Raw genomic sequence first — 16418 nt, 5'->3', positions numbered from 1 at the left:
CATCTGCTGTCAGAGCTTACAAATTGAGAGATTTTTATTACTTTATCCTTTTATGTTGGTACTGCTCCTCTTGCATGCTAAAAGCTGTGAACTACCGCCAAGCAGTACCCTCGGCCTTCCCTTGAGATTTCTGAGACAGGGTCTCACTAGCTGGTCCAAGCTGGCCTTGACCTTGCGAGCCTTCTGCCTTGTCTCCTTACAGGGCCATGCCACTAGACTGACTAGACAGGACTTCTCTTGAGAAGCAACCTCTGGCAACAGCAGACCTCTGTTCCCAAAGACGCTGGAGGTGTGACCGTGCTCTCTCCAGTTACTCGTGTGAGCTCCATTGTCCTCGTCTGTCTTCTGACCTAACCATGATAGGCACTTGGAGTTGGGGACCCATTGATTTCATGACCCAGGGTCCAAAGATGCCATGCCTTCGCTTCAACTCTGATCCCGGCCCACAGCCAGGCGTGGCACATTAGGGATGGTACCTGTCATCATCCCTAACCCTCAAGTACACACTATAACATTTTTCGTCTAAACACATTCCATTCACTGACTCAGTCCTTACCACCACTGTGTGAGTTAAGTACTACCTTTGATGTAACTGGCCCCATATAGTATTGAACGAGTGCTGAATGTCACTCAAGGCTGTCATTGCCTGTCCCATGGGATAGATAGTTTCCAGAATACCAGGCAGAAGACAGGTTCCAGAGAGCCTATTTGGCCCAGAGAAGCCAATTTAAATAAACAAGAGTACATTTGCATGTCATTTGCATGATGTCTGGATCTACCCTGATCCACCCCCCCCCATCCCCTTACACACACACACACACACACACACACACACACACACACACACACACACACACGCTTCCACTCCCACCAATCAGAAACATCTAAAGGACAAGCTACCCACACCTGAAAGGTTTTTTAAAAAGCATCCCCAAAGCTTCTGCATAACTAAACAAACAGAATGTAAGGATAGTAACATACCATTTAAGAGCTATGAATTCCAGACCTTTCCGGCCTTGCTAGGGCTTATTCAGATCCAGAAACTTATTAGGGGAAACGGGGTTATGTTACATGCCTGGAAATGTGACTTCAGGAACAGGCTGAGAGATTCGGACAACACCAAAGCCATGAATTTACCCAGAAGTCTCTGAAGTACGATAGCTTTTATTGACGCCTCTAACTTCTGTATAAACTGCACTGAACTGAACAGGACATGTGTTTGTATTTCTAGTAGAGTCTGACCTGCTAGCTCATTCAAATGTATTTAGGGTTTTTTGTTGTTGTTTTTTTTTTTTTTTTGACAATTCTGGGGAGAGGGAGAATGAGAGAGAGAGAAAAAGAAAGAGAGAGAGAGAGAAAGAGAGAGAGAGAGAGAACGTGACTGATAAAATCCTGAGATTTACCACTTCCCCTTTTTACATTTTTACCGATTTGTGAACATGAAAGGGTTGCTTCTTGAGCCTCTCTCATGCTGGTATCCCAGCATTCTACTGTGGTCTTTCTTGGGGCTCCATACAACGGTCACCTTGGGGCTCCATACAATGGAAGTTTCTCTCCATGGCAAATAAACAAACGTCAATAGAAAGTGGTTTGCTTGACTTTATTCAAAAGCACCGGCTTGCATTTGCCCGGGAGAAGCCCAGGAAGAAGCCGCTGGACCAGCAACTGCTCACTGCCTCTGGCAGAGCCCACGGCGACATAGACGCTCATGCCTCATCTAGGGGAATCTTGGTATTTGTTGGCCAGGCAGCTGGCGTATTAAAAGGTAAACCATTTCCTGCCCATGTGGCTTGGTTGAATCATTCACTGAAGAGTCAACATTTCCAAGGTTGGTATTTAAGGCACATTTTTTTAAGTTTATTAAGAAACAAGAGGCTCTGTGTCTTTATTTTTTTTTATTGGCTCCCGGTTTCCTAAAACAAAAATTAGAGTGGATACTGATAAGCCAAGTAGCTTTTCATGCATTCATTCATTTGTTCGCTCATTAGTTCATTCATTCAAAGGCAGAGTCTCATGGAGCCCAGGCTAGCCTTGAACTTGCTGTGTAGCCAAAAGTGGCTTTGAACTTCTGAGCCTATTGCTTCTACCTCCCGAATGCTGAAATTATGATTCTAAGAAACCACTGCACCCAATTTATCCAGTGCTGTGGATAGAACCAGAGTCTTCATACCTGTTAATGCAAGCACGTGACTGACCAAGCTGTACCCCCAGAATGCTTTTACTGATTTAATAGAATCAAGTGCTATGGGGTTCAAGAAAGAAAATGACATTTAGCATCCCTTATAGTCGTGTGTCTGTACTGTTACCACTCCGTAGGACATTCTGATAGACCTCGCTGGTTCTGGCGGAGTTCTGTGGCAGAGTGGGTGCTAACATGTTCACAGGATCCTGAGGGTAAATGAGAAACAGGGACCAAGGAATACACAGGAGAAGCAAGAAAAGCTGGAGCCTTTCCTCTGGGCCCACTGGGGAGCCACGTTGCTGTTTTCTTAAACCATAGCACAGCGCCCAGACAGGAGGATGACCTTTTGGGCTTTCTTGAGACTTTTGTCCTCGGAGGAAACGGTGTGGTCCTTGAAGGGATAGCACTCGCAGTGCAGTACCTACCCATGTCTGTACCCATCGACACGATGACTGCCACTAGAGTGACCGGGTGTCCTTAGTCACCAAGAAAATAGGTTGTGAAGTGCAGCATGTGTCAGCCTGACTGCCCCTAACTTGACATCGCTAAGCGCTTGCTGGGTTGCTAAGCAATGAAGGGTCCAGAAATTGCATCCGGCACTACTTTGGGCAGCTTTTAGCCTGCAGCAATATTTGGACTACATGAAGTTTGAACTGAGGGGCACCATTTGGAAGAAACTAACAAGATAGATAGATAGATAGATAGATAGATAGATAGATAGATAGATAGATAGATGGATGGATGGATGGATGGATGGGTGGGTGGGTGAGTGGGTGGATGGATGGCTAGAGCGAGCTTTTACATTTAAAAATCCATTCTCTCTAAAATCTGAAGATGTGACCATGCCATTTCTGGAATTCCCTACAGCAACACTCCAGCTGCTGAGACACAGCATGTGTTTGGCTTTTCCATCCCAACATCTCCACCTGCCTTTCTCCTGTTTCTTCTGAAACCCAACCTATTGTTATCCATTTCCATTCCCAGTCTCCATTTACTCTGGTTGAAGGAAAGGAAGGTAAATTGAGACTGTGCTGCTTCCCGTCTTTAAAGATCTGCTTCTGAGCAATCTCCATCCTTATCCCATGATGGAATAAAGAAATGAGTCAATAGGAAAAGAAAGGCCTACCATCCGGTTTGCCAAGCCCGTCTTAGCCCCACTTTCGGTAACCGCCGTTATCCAGCGGCCCATCTGAGCATGAGAAGCACTGCTTCCCATCCCATAACCTTCAAGGTAGAGGCAGAAACATCATGAAATATATATATAAACCCTAGAAAACATGAAAACCCATCTTCAGTCACCCAGCCTGCCTGGTGCATGCTGGGTAAGGGAAAGGCAGTATGAGGTAGTGCTCAGCCCCGTGGCCTTGGAACACAGCTGCTGCTCTTTCAAGCCACACTCGCTAACGAGAATTAAGTGGGATTAGAAAGACCTACGTAGAGCATTGCAGTGTGAACTTAAAATCATTTTTAAAGTTATGTAACTCGCTCCAAGAATACAAGCCCATCTTACTTCCCAAGACACAGGATCTAGGTGTAAACAGTTAAATGCACTGAAATGATATTCTCCCATCCATCAAGAACCACATAACTTTAACCTCACTCTAAAGCCTCTGCTGCAGTTACAGAGGAAAAATAAAAACCCACTGGAAATTTGAGTATACCAAATACCCCACAAGCCAGTACTATACCTTCGGTAGGTTTTCATTTCCTTGTTCCTCATGAACAAGGAAGGAGCTAGACACACATAAATATCTATACACATAAACATTTGCACAGCACAACTCCCAACTGTATGCATTCTGCCCAGTTGAGAGAAAGTGGGTGGGGCTTGAACATATGAGTGACAGGCATGTTTTACTGGGGAAGGGAACCTGAAATAAAGAATAGAACTTGGGTCCTTAGCACTTTACCAACTGTCTTAGTTAGGGTTTTACTGCTGTGAACAGATACCGTGACCAAGGCAACTCTTATAAGGACAACATTTAGTTGGGGCTGGCTTACAGGTTCAGAGGGTCAGTCCAGTATCATCAAGGCAAGAGCAGGCAGGCATGGTGCAGGAGGAGCTGAGAGTTCTGCATCTTCATCTGAAGGCTGCTAGCAGAATACCGGCTTCCAGGCAGCTAGGATGAGGGTCTTACAGCCCACACCCACAGTGACACACCTATTCCAAAAGGCCACACCTATTCCAACAAGGTCATACCTTCTAATAGTGCCACTCCCTGGGCTCAGCATATACAAACCCTCACACAAACTAAGCCATTTCTTCAGCCCTTAAACAATTTTTTATGTGCAGTGAATCACACACTATGAGGCTGGTGACCCTCTGTAAACCAACTACTTTGTGAGTCAGAGAAACTTCCAGTCAACTAAGGCCTGTGTAGTACGGTACTGCATCAAAAGAGTGCCTGTCACCTCACACCCACATAATGTAGAGTTCTCTCAGTCAGTTAGAGAAGGTGCCCATGCCCCTACCCCAGGTCACTATGTCGCCCCTGCAGGATTCCACATGGCGGAACTCTCTTGAAGACAGTTCAGTTTTACTCGCATTTAATTCTGTCACTGTGAGAACTGAACACTGCTTACATATGTTCACTCCTGCGAACCTCTATGGCCACACTACATGACATCTCGCTCCTTTCTTCCACTACACCTTAGACCAGTAAACACAAAGGCAGGCTGTCGATTGGTTTCCATGTGAGACACCTCCGTTGCCTGCCTGTTTTAAAATAAGGAGCTGGGTCAGAACGCCAATCAACAGTCTTTCTGTTGCATGATAAAGCACATAGTCTGCTTGGCCGGATCCTGTGATTCTAATTTGCAAGGCTTTCCTGAAAAGAATTACATGCGATTTACGATCCAGTTCGGTCCTGATTCTGTTCTGGTGGAGTTATTTGCAACAAGGTCCTAGATACAGTAGCTTTCTTTACAAAGAAACGTAGTTAAAGGCATCCCATCTGGTTCGAATTCACTGTCCCCTCCCCACGGGAGCTTTGATTCAACCTCCAGATGTCAGCTCCTCAGGGCAGCCGTCTCCAGAGTACCCTGACACCTCTCGCACCCCCAGTACATCGCCATTTGTATCCCCCATGGCTTCTGTCACTGAGATTGTCTTATTAGTCCCCTCTTTATCATCCCGGTTTTGCAATTAGCACAAGGCCTGGCACGGCACAGACAGGGACTAGCAGCTTCTTGACTAGGTGAGGGATAGAGAGGGGCACAAGCAGGTAAGGCTCAGGACACCGTATCTTTCCATTGCAGTCAAAGTTGAGGAATACTGTGATCCTCCCTGCCCTTCGGAGCCAATATCGGGGATCGGAGGCTGATACCGGGGATCATCGGCGATACTGGGGATTTTGACCGATAATGGTCCACAAGGTCAAAGGAAGCGAAGACCCATTTCACCATTTCATTCCCAGCTGTTCGCTCTGGCTTCCGGTCTTTGTGGCTCCTGCCAGCCAGGTCTTATCCTGCAGGGGATAGAATGAGGGGTCTCGCGGGCTGGGGACCAGCACCTGTGTTTGCTCAGCAGGCCCCTCCCCCTCCCTGCCTGCACACCTTGGCTGCCTGCTAATAAAGAGTCGGCAGTTGTTCCAGACAGAGGGTGCACCTTTCTGACCATGAAAACAGATTAGAATTGTGCTGGCGGGCCAGAGTTGGAGTCCCTTGCTGCCTAAACTGGGGGGGGGAGGGGTGTGTGTGTGGGGGGGGGGGAACTGTTTAAAATTAGTGATCTGCCTTTGTGGTGATCCAGCCCTAGTGGGAAGGTCAGAGGAGGAGAAGTCCCGTCAATGGAGGGTGTCCGCCATATTGTGCTGGGCAACAGGAAACCAGCCAAATCATCAGTGACTCACTCGGAAATAGCAACAACGACCTCAGTAAGCCTTTGAGGGATGTCACATACCCACCTCCAAGAAAGGCCGTCTGAGAACATTCTCACGGCATTGGAAGAGTGTTCTCAATAGGCTGGCAGGCACCATTATGGGTTTTTTTCCATCTTGTGCCAAGGTCGAGAGGAGACGTTGACATCATCTGATGAGCGTCACAGCCCCAGCTATTCAAATGACTGTGAGTCACCCAAGAACGGTGCAGTTCTTGAACACTCGTGCTAGGGAAAAGCCACCTTGCTGACCGAGTGTAAAACCTTGCTAGTGAAGCAATGACGGAAGACAGTGACCAGACAACCTGAGGGGCCAATTGTGTGGTGGTGGCAGGACTTCACTGCCCAGTCTGTAGCTGCCATCTAAGTCTTCTGGCTCTACAAAGGTCAAGAAAATTATATACCAGGCCTGGAGAGAGGACTCAGTGGTCTCTAAGCGTGCTTGTTGAGTTCCCAGCCCCCACATTCAGTAGCTTTAGCACCAGAGAATCAGGTGTACGCTCTTCTGGTCCCCACAGATGTGTATCACATGATCATGTGCACGGGAGGCCATTTTAAGATCGATTGACACTGTTGACACTTGGGTGCAAATGGCCCAGACAAAACCACAGAGTTTCGTTAATGCTAACAAGATATTACGGTGAAGGAAATCTGCCTCAGAATTGTTAGCTCTTAGGGTATCTCGAAGGAGGTAGAAATCTCTGAGAAAGGATCTAGATAAATCCAAGTGCTGGCAGACAGTTCAACTTAAGGGCAACTTAGCTTATGTTGTGTCAAAGCACTGTCCTATCTACCTGTCAAAACAAGAAACAAGATCTGGGACCTGTAAACTCCATAAGCCTTAATCTAGTCAGAAAACCGAGATATGTTTTAAAATATAACTCAGAAAAAACATAGATAGGGCTGTGGATTAAATATGATGATTTAAATAGGTGAGTTAAATATGTATATCAAGATAAAGCAGGAACGGGATGTACACTGATAGCTAGGACGCCATGGGTTGGCTGCTCCTGTGATTAATGTGACTTTGTTGTCCTTGTGGCTGCTGAGACAGTCTTGTCTCTGCAGCCCAGAGAGGCCTGAAATTCACTACATGGTCCAGAATAACCTCTAACTCAGTCTGTAGCCTAGACTGGCTTCAGACATTCCTCAACCTCTAGAACACAAGACTGTTACAGTTCTTAATATTATTATAGGGATGATTTTGACATCACTGGAAGATTCACTCAACTGGCAAAGGCCACGCGGAGGGCCTCGCCCTCAAAAGCCAGTCTATTAATCGCCAGCTGGGTGAATGGGTCACAGAAAACAGCACCTGAGTTGAGACTTTGTAAATCTATCGAAGGGCTTCAGGCTATAGAGGAAGGAGGCCTTTGTCGTGTTTTATAAAAAAGGGAGGGATGTTTGATGGAGGTGCGGTATGGTGAAGTGGAAGGGGGGTGCCTCTGCAGGAATCCCTTCCCTCTCAGGTACCAGCCACACGATGATATATCATAGAAATAGAGTTTGTTTGGGGTATGGGGAGGGGAGTTGAGAAAGAGGGAGGGAGGGAGGAGGAGGAGGAGGAAGAGGAGGAGGAGAAGGAGGAGGAGGAGGAGGAGGAAGAAGAAGAAGAAGAAGAAGAAGAAGAAGAAGAAGAAGAAGAAGAAGAAGAAGAAGAAGAAGAAGAAGAAAGAGGAGGAGGAGGAGGAGTGCGGAGAGAGGGGAGGGGAATGGGAAGAGAAGGGACAGAAGGGATGGAAGGGGAAGAGAGTAGCAGGAAGAGCAAGAGAGTGAGGAGGGGCCAGCATCCCCTTTTATAGTGAGTCAGACACACCTGGCTGTTGCCAGGTAACTGTGGGGTGGAGCCTAGAGGAAATGCTAACAGCCTTGGCAGACAGAATGAATGAATAAATGAATGAGCTATAGGAGACTACTCCAGAAGTGTGAACACAGCACAGCACTGGGGCAGCACTGGGTCGGAGGCAAGCGTGGAGAATAGAGGCTCACTGTGAACAGCCTCAAACGCTGTCAGGAAATGTGGGCCCCTCTTCAAGCCTCCAGCTATGTCAGCCCTACATCAGGTGCGTCTGCCAGCCTCACGCGTCCTCACCAGCAAGGTCCTCACTCAAGGACACAAAGCTATGTGAGGCTTGGCAATCCAGTGGAATCACACTGTGGGAGCCTACGTCTTAGGAACCTGAGAGATGCCAAAAGCACTCCTGGGTTATCTGACGCTATCCCTGCATGCGAATGTGTACTGTCTCTTAACATTTTTATTTATCTGTATTTTATGTATATGAATTTTTCCCCGGCATATGTAATGCTACCTGGAGAGGTCAGAAGAGAGCGCCAGCTCCCTCCCCACCCCAGCCCCACCCCCCTGAAACTGCAGTTACCTTGTGAACTGCCACGTGAGCCCTGGGACCCCAATCCAGGTCCTCCCACAGGAGTAGCAAGTGCTCTTAACTGCAGAAACCATCTCACCAGCCCCCAAGACCTCTCTCCGACTAAATTCCACAGGAACTGATCGGCAGGTGACCTTAGCAAAGAGACTTCGCAATTAATTCTCTTCTGGCCAACAGCTGTTGACTAAGAAGGAATTCAGCAGGGAAGACCCACTGGAGTTAGGTGACAACTATGATGTGACCCAGCTTGAGGTGAAGCTCACATCTTACACTGCAACCCGTCTCCCGGTTTGGTTTTCCCATGTATCAAGGAAGAGGTTGTTCAAAAAGATCCCCACCCCCGTGAGTCAATCGAATACTATAAGCACCGATGTCCTCACAAGAACTTGTGGATTCTTATTGTTTAATTAACCCTGAAACACATACCCGCTTGCTCAATTCTGTTACTTTCTGGTCTCCTCCTCCCTGCCCCCTACTCTTGAAAAGTCTTCCTTCCCTCCCTGGCTGTTCCTGCCTCACAGCCTCCACAGGTCTCCTTGAAGACCCCATCTGTCCCCTAATGGTGGTAGACACTCAGGTGCCGCTGCATTGAATAACTTTCCCTTCTAGTTCTCCACCGGGTTCTAGAACTCACAATGGCAGCCGAGCTCCTATATCCTGAATGGACACGTGCCCAGACAGACCCTTTCAAGGAAGTGCCCTCGGATGCCCACGCATGCATGGTATCACCTTTCCTTCATAGACCCAGTGAGACATGAGCGGACCATCCTTCCTCAGCGCCTCCCCACAGGCCATTTCACTCACGGGCCCTCATCTCCCGTTATGTCCAGTTGTCTCTGTTCATACCACCACTAACTAGTCTAGACTACCCTGCTTTGCTCATCTGAAAAAGCACAACAACTTCCAAACGAGTTTTCCCACCTCTCCTCTCTGAAGATAGCTTGACTTCCCTCCCCTTAAAGCCCCTCTGGCTGTTCTTCAGAAGGACAAGGCATCCGCTCTGAACGTCACCCAAGAGTGAACCGTGAGCCTCTGGAAAAGCAATGTGCTCCTTTGAGCCTCACCTTTTGTCTTCGTTACAGGGCCAACAGCGTCTACTGTACCAGATTGAAATTAAATTCGATACAGATGTGAGGCTTGGCAAAGTTCCTGCTACAAAGTCAATGCTCAGGAGAGGGCAACTGGGTTTCTACGAGCCTCAGGCCCTCAGTCATCCCCCGTCTTAATTCATATTAGTCCCTCCTTTATAACACTCCTTGATACACCTTTCTTATAGCAAATATGATACACACACACACACACACACACACACACACACGAGTGACCCCAGGGAGGGCAGTGAGCTCAGTTTTGGCAAGCCTCCTTTATTTAACAGGCCGCCGGACAGCGTTAGATTCTCTGCCCACAACTTAGGTTTTCCGCTTTCTTTCCCTCCCCCCCTCCTTTCTTCTTGACCACTCACCCACCAGTGCTGAGCCCAAGGGAAAGAAAGGGTGAATGAAGCCTTGCATGTCTGCTGACCCGGGACTCAGTGTATAGAGGAAAGGCACTCCAGTAGCGAGCACGCCTTTGATTCCAGCACTTGGGAGGATCTCTGTGAGTTCAAAACCAGCCTGGTCTACAGAGAGAGTTCCAGGATATGCACGGCTGTTACACAGAGAAACCCAGTTTCGAAAACCCAACCTTCCCCCAAACAACAAAAACAACAACCACAATGAAAGAAGAACCATACATTCTAGCAACGGCTCACAGAGATGTCTGATAACCTTCCTGCCCTGTGCAAGAAGTCAGTTGACTGTGTGTAGAGTCAATTTTTTGACTACAAATCCTTAATCATGAAATCCATTCCCTCTGATTGGTTCAATTTAATCCATTGATTTCCCTTTAGGTTATGAAGACAGAGAGTTCTAGAAGCAATGTAACACATATCACTTATTTGACTTGATTCTTCTGTCTTCACAGGAATGTAGGACTGGAAGCCACGAGGGGTCAAGAATCACAGAGTCAGCAAGTGGACATCTGGGTAGATCTAGGCAAGGGAATCCAGCCTTCCATGCCTAGTTGGATATATACCCACTACCTGAGTGTGTCTGAAATGGGTATCTGTATCTCCCCATACATTCAAAGGCTTCAGAAAGCAGGAGCTGATTACTCTCTTAGTAACACTAACAGGCCTTTTTATTTTATACTTACTTTGCCCATCACTTCCCGAAAGGCTCGTGCTACGGAATCAGTTTACTGAGATGAACCCCTAATGTTTCGATGGATCAGAAACGATTCCAAGACTACCAATCTGAAGATCATTTTGAGAAAAGCCAAGAAAGTACCCAAGAGGAGTGGTCAGAATATCGGTTGCGGCTAGACTACCAGCCTGTGAAGGCTTTCTCTGCCTTAGAAGTGGCTGGGTTGGTGTCTAGAGCCAAGGGCAGGAAGAAAAAGCTAAAGCAGGCATGTCAGCTGTGTTCAGTAGGTCTGGGTCAACTGACACGGGCTAGGATTATTGGGGCGGAGGGAACTTCAATGGAGACAATGCTTTCATCAGATAGGTCTGCAGGGAAATCTGTAGGAGGTTCTCTTGATTAATGATTTACATAGGAGGGCCCAGCCCACTGTGGGCGGTGTCATCCCTAGGCAGGTGGTCCTGGGTTGTATAAAAAAGCAGGCTGAGCAAGTCAGGACGCAGTATTCCTCCATGGCCTCTGCTGCAGTGTCTGCCTCCAGGTCCGTGTCTTGAGCTCCTGCCCTGACTTCCTCCATGACTAAGACATGGTACTGAAGTTTACCCGTTCCTCCCCAAGTTGCTTTTGGTTATGAGGTTTATTACAGCAACAGAAACCTAAGATATAAACTTTAAAAAATATTTTTAATTGTGTGTTTATGCACATGCATGCATGTGTGTGTGTGTGTGTGTATGTATGTGTGTGTTTGGTGGTAGACTGGGAGGAGAGATACACACACATGCGGGTACACACAGAGTACAGAAGAGGGTGTCTGATCTTCTGGAGCTGAAGTTTCAGGCATTGTGAGTTGCCCCGTGGGTGCTGGAAACTGAACTCTAGTCCTCTGCAAAAGCAGTAAACATAATTAGTGCTGAACCATCTCTATAACCTCCATTAAGCCAACTGTGTATGCAAAATGAGTAAGTAATTGTAAAAAGAATACCCTGTGTATTGTATGACTGCATCGTCTATCTATTAAAAAGCATATGGCCTATGGCTTAGGTAGGAAATAGAAGGACAGTGGGACATCTGAGAAGAGAGAGAATTCTGGGATAGAGCCAAGAGAGATTCACCTGGGAAGATGTGAAGAGACAGATGTCTGGTACCTGAACACAGGTACCCAGCCACGCAGCAGAATGTAGGCTAAAATAAATGGGTTATCTTAAGTTATGATTCTAGCCAGAGGAGCCTAGCTACATGGCCAAGGCATTTGCAAACATATTTTGAGTCTGAGTCTTATTTCTGGGAGCACAGGGTTGGGAGGAAGAACCAGGCCCAAACTTTTATAAGTAATCTCAAAGTAAGATTATTGAAATTTTCAAATGAAATGATTCTTTGAATAGTCAAAGTTACCTAAAACAATATAGCATCGAATAAATAATAGCTAAAAAAAAAAAAAGCTAACATCACATGATGTTTTCCTATGTCCACAGACTGCGTAAGTCACTCAGGAATACTCGGGAATGTAACTTTAGAATTGGAAAGATGGACCAGTGGTTAAGAGTGCTTGCTACTATTTCAGAGGAGAGTTCAGTTTCCCAGGACCCATATTAGTTCACAATCACCTGTTAGTTCCTGCTCCAGGAGATCTGAGGTCCTCTCCTGGCCCTTTTAAGGCACACACACAAAATAAAATAACCCTTTAAAAATAATAAATGTAATTTCTATGTCAATACAAGGCTTACAAGGTTGAAATTTCCAAGTGAGGGAAGTTTGCCATTGGACCGTGGATTTAGAGCATGTGAGGGCAGACTGTGGTCCTGCCAGGCAGTGTGGGATGTAGGTCCCTTTCCATACACATGAAGATGTGTTCCACCGAGGGAAAGGTTGGGAACTGGGTGGAGCTGACCTCTCTCCTCCCTCTCCCTCCATGATAGAGTCTTCTGCTCGCTGCTTTAAATAGGAAGCATCTTAATATCATTTCAACAAAAGCAGTGAGAATCTATTTGGGTGGCCGTCTTTATATTAAATAGGGCTTTAGATGGGAAGGAAAGGGTTTTCATTTTAGTTCATGATGACTGAAGATGTTAGTCATATCTAGAATAATCAAGCTAATTGTCTGTAGAGATGTTTAGAGAAATCCTGGGGCAGATGAGACTTGAGAACTGATTGACAAAACAATATATTCAAACTGGTTAGTAGGAGTCAAACATGAACACAGTGACTATTTGTCTTAGTCAGGGTTACTATGGATGTGATGAGACACCGTGGCCACAAGCACGTTTATTTGGCTTACACTTCCACACTGCAGTCCATCATTGAAGGAAGCCAGGACAGGGACTTAAGCAGTTCTGGTACACGGAGGCAGAAGCTGATGCAGAGGTCACAACGGGGTGCTGATTACTGGCTGGCTCCTCCCGGTTTGCCCAGCCTGCTTTCTTATAGAACCCAGAACCACTAGCCCAGGGGTGGCCCAACCCACAGTGATCAAAATGACCCTCTCACATTAATCACACACACACACACAAAAGCCCTGTTGACTTGCCTCCCGGCAGATCCTATGGGGGCATTTTCTCATTTGATGTTCTCTCTTCCCAGATGACTTCAGCTTGTGTCAAGCTGACATAAAGCTTACTATTACATAGTCATTTAATGCTGAACATTATCATTTGTATATGACAGAAAGGTATTTCCAGGGAAAGGCACCTGTAACCTGTGACTATGATGACTTTTTGGAATCTCTCTCCCTCTCTGACATCTATGTGACAGTATAGGTGGGTATGCAACAGGGGTTTCCAGCATTTTCTTCTTGGCCTGAGCCCTCCTAAACTAGAAAAAAAGGAACATTTGCAGCAAATCCAAGCAAAAAAGGCGACAAACATCCTTTTACTCTAATGTTAGAAATAATCACTTCTGCTGGGCAGTGGTGGTGCATGCCTTTAATCCCAGCACTTGGGAGGCAGAGGCAGAGGCAAAGGCAGGCAGATTTCTGAGTTTAAGGCCAGCCTGGTCTACAGAGTGAGTTCTAGGACAGTCAAGGCTACACAGAGAAACCCTGTCTCGGAAAAAAAAAAAACAAAACTAATCAAATCAAAACAAAACACACAAAAAACCAACCAAACAAAAAAGAAATAATCACTTCCAATGGTATAAAACCATATAGGATTATTCAGCATGAAAGATTTTTAGTCATTTGTGTGTGTATGTGTGTGTACGTGTGTTTGTGTACACATATACACACATGCCACAACAGATCCATGGAGATCAGAAGATAGCCTGCAGAAGCTGGCTCTCTCTTTCTACCATATGGGTTACAGGGATCAAACTCAGTTGTCAAGTTTGGAAGGTGAGCTAGCTCACAAAAGATTGTTATACATGTTGATCCTTAAGAAGGAAGAGTGGTTTGCCTAATGTTGGGCTGTGGGTCTCTGAAGCTAAGGGAAGCCTACAGAAGACGGGAAGGAGAGGAAGAGAGGCAGAGGATGCCACAAGAAAATCCTGAGAATCAACCAACCTGGACTCATAGGAGCTCACAGAGACTGAACATCCAACCAGGTCAGTCAGGGACTGACCTAGGTTGTACAGGTTAGAGTTGTGTAGCTTTTAACAGTGAGAAGAGGCGCTGTCTCTGACTCCTTTGCCTACTTTGGGGGTCCCTTTCCTCCTACTGGGTTGCCTCATCATCCTCAGTTCAAGGGAGGGGGCCTAGTCTTACTATAACTTGATATGCAATGGTTGGTTGCTATCAATTGAAGGGCTGCCCTTTTCTGAAGGGAAACAAAGGAGGGGTAGATGGTGGGATGGGGCAGAGGGAAGGTGTGGAGAGGAGAGAAGGGAGGGGAAACTGAAGCTGGGGTGTAAAAATAAAAAGAAATGATATATGTGTATATATACACACATGCATATATGTATATATGTACATATACATGTATACATGCATATATACATACATATACAAACATATCTATGTATATATGAATGTACATATGTGTGTACACATGTGTATATACATACATAAACATGTGTGTATGTATATACACATATGTAAATACATATGTGTATATGCACATATACACATGTATACATATACTTGTATGTGTATATACATATAAACACACAATTATATATACATATGCACATATATGAATATACACATATATGTATACATGTGTAGATACATGTAAGTATGCATGTATATATACACATATATACATATGTACATACACATACCTATACATATATACACACACACACACACACACACATATATATATATATATATATATATATATATATATATATATATATATATATATATATATGTATGTGTGCATATACATAATGTTCAGTGGCAGACATGGAACCATCTGGAAGGACTGTGATGAAGACAGCATCCACAGAAGACAGGCGCTCCTGGGCAAAGAGAAAGTAAATGGTTCTAAGACAGCCCTGGCATTAAAAAGGAAACCCTAGTATATGTTAGAGACCAAGCGGAGGGGCCTAGATAGCAGAGAAGGCATCCCTAAATCCTGAACCACTTGGTTGGGGGAAGGGCAACGACTCTATGGAGTTCCCAACACAGTCTTGAGCCCAGCCCAGTCCTCTCTTGACCTTCCGAAGTCGTCTGCACTTGACAATGCTGCCAAGAGTGAGGTTGCTTTCCCAAACTGGCTGACATTTAGACACTAAGCTCCAGGATCGAGTTCCGTGTCCATACATGCCTCTCCTCGGTTCGCATCGCGTTGTACTGGTTATGCGACCCAGGGCAATTTACTTAACCTTTATGTTCTCTCATCGGGCAAGCAGGTGCTATCTTTCCCAACCTCAAATAGAGGAAGTGAGATCATCCGGACAAAGCCTTTCAAAGAGTACTTGGCACGGAGCTACTAGACTTTTACTGCTGCCGCTGGAGGATGGCGTTTAAGTGAAACAGAGCGCCTGGCTGTCTTCTCTCTGGCTCGGGAAGGGTGGTGGCATGGAAAGGTAGTGGCACAAACATTCACCCACTCATGGGTGCTTAAGCCAGGGGACACCCACTCCGGGGCAATGTTTTAACTGGCCCCTGTTCTCCACCTATACTACCAACTTGAGCAGCTATTTCTCCATCAGTGACCGCTGGCCCTCGGGTAGAGGGGCGGCATTCACAGAACCGAAGTGAGCATGCGCCAACTGAAGCCCCGTCACTCCCTGTCCCAGATGCAGCCACCACATCTCTGAGGTTCATCGCCAGTTCCTCTGAGGTCAACCCCCACCGCGCCCCAGCAGCATCGTCTCTGGTTTCATTTCTGCTTCCCAACTTCTGCTACTGAAAGGAAAAAAAAAAATGTCTGCGATATCAAGTATGTCTACTTAAAGTGGGAAATGGGGGTTTAGTCCTGAGGAAGTTCCAAAAGTGGTTAGTTTGTGTTTTGTTGGTTGTTTTTGTTTTTCCTGAGATGAAGTCTCATGTAGTTTGGGCTGGCTCTGAACCTATGTACCTCCAGGTGACCTAGAACTCACGGTTCTACTGTCTACACCTTCTGAACACCAGGATTATAGTGTACTACCACACTTGGTCTTATGTGTTGCTAAGGACTAAACCCATAGTCTCGTGCATTCCAGTTAAGCCTTTTACCAACAAAGCACATCGACAGCCTTGCTTCCGAAGCTAGTTTTATATGCTAACAACGTTAAAGGGGATTTTTTTTTTGATTTGTAGATAACTTTTCACCTCTTCATCATTCAAAAAAGCAAGAGTCAGAGGATATGTGACAACAAATGAAGTCTGGAAGCTGTGAGGAAAAACCAGAAAGATACTACAAGACAAAAGTAGG

Source organism: Apodemus sylvaticus, chromosome 19 (genome assembly GCF_947179515.1).
Source record: "Apodemus sylvaticus chromosome 19, mApoSyl1.1, whole genome shotgun sequence".
Classification (NCBI taxonomy): Eukaryota; Metazoa; Chordata; class Mammalia; order Rodentia; family Muridae; genus Apodemus; species Apodemus sylvaticus.
Note: the sequence above shows the minus strand (reverse complement) of the source record.